General features: G+C 48.2%; 1 non-coding gene across 1 annotated transcript in view; it reads left to right on the top strand.

Annotated features, from left to right (window-relative positions):
- The window catches only part of LOC143175801 (small subunit ribosomal RNA), a 1,926-nt gene extending 1,912 nt beyond the window's left edge, over positions 1–14 (top strand). The window contains exon 1 of the ribosomal RNA XR_013000475.1: positions 1–14. This exon is cut by the window's left edge and continues 1,912 nt beyond it. This is a non-coding gene — a ribosomal RNA (small subunit ribosomal RNA).
- Positions 15–1,287: the final 1,273 nt, after the last annotated feature.

The raw sequence follows: 1,287 nt of genomic DNA, 5'->3' as shown, positions 1-1,287 counted from the left end.
CGGAAGGATCATTAACGAGCAAAATACACTACAAGACTGACCGAAAGAAGGAAACATGAGAAATATAAAGAGTGGAGCGAAAGATAATATAAAAAGGAGCGAAAGATAAATACATATATATATATAAGTGTACGAGTTCAATTTCTGCACACACTCGATACACAAGAGAAATAATATTATATATACAGAGGAGGAAGGAGCGATAAACGTGCAACAACGCTTCCTCGTGAAAAATACTTGAACGATCATGCACAGAGAGGTATCTCGATACCTGCTCTGCTGTATGACTAGACGGCCTTACGCGCGGAGAGTTCATCTCCGCTCCGTCGGAAATTTCGAACGGCTTACGCGCGGAGAAATACACTTCTCCCGTCCGTCGAAATTTTTTTTTTTTACTTTGAACAAGGCGCATAGAGCCCGCCGAACCACGATTTCCGTGCGTCTTACATCTTTCGACGATGGGACGATCCACGCGAAGAGTTGTTTCGTGCTCGCGCGAGGTGCGATAGCGTCGATTCGCTTTTCTGTACGGGGAGAAATAGAACGATGAGTTGACTTATCGGGTCTTCGTTGGAATTACCGTCGCTGGCATTGTAAACTCCAGATGACTTGTGATTCCTTCGTCGGGCACTGGTAAAGGGTGGCGATGATTCGTTCTATAATAGAAATACCCGTCGTAGCGATTCGGCCGAGACACCCGCCACGAAACCACTCTCTCGTCGTGGAATCCCCGCATCGGAGAGTAAAACGCGCGAAGGCTTACCTATGAGAGAAGAAATAGTATATGCCGGTGGTTCTCGCGTGTGTAGGCTCTATACGAAATTGCGATTCAAGAGAGTAGGAAAAGACCGCGATGAACCACGATTTCCGTGCGTCTTACGTCTCTCGACGATGGGACGATCCACGCGAAGAGTTGTTACGTGCTCGCGCGAGGTGCGATAGCGTCGATTCGCCTTTCTGTTACGGGGAGAAATAGAACGATGAGCTGACTTATCGGGTCTTCGTTGGAATTACCGTCGCTGGCATTGTAAACTCCAGATGACCTTGTGATTCCTTCGTCGGGCACTGGAAAAGGGTGGCGATGATTCGTTCTATAATAGAAATACCCGTCGTAGCGTTTCGGCCTAGTCACCCGCCACGAAACACTCTCTCGTCGTGGAATCCCACGCGTCGGAGAATAAAACGCCGAAGGCTTACTTATGAAACTTACGTCTCTCGACGATGGGACGATCCACGCGAAGAGTTGTTACGTGCACGCGTATGGTGCGATTGCGTCGATTCGCTTTT

This window comes from Nomia melanderi, unplaced genomic scaffold (assembly GCF_051020985.1).
Source record: "Nomia melanderi isolate GNS246 unplaced genomic scaffold, iyNomMela1 scaffold0194, whole genome shotgun sequence".
Taxonomy (NCBI): Eukaryota; Metazoa; Arthropoda; class Insecta; order Hymenoptera; family Halictidae; genus Nomia; species Nomia melanderi.
Note: the sequence above shows the minus strand (reverse complement) of the source record. Positions and strands in the feature narration are given on the sequence as shown.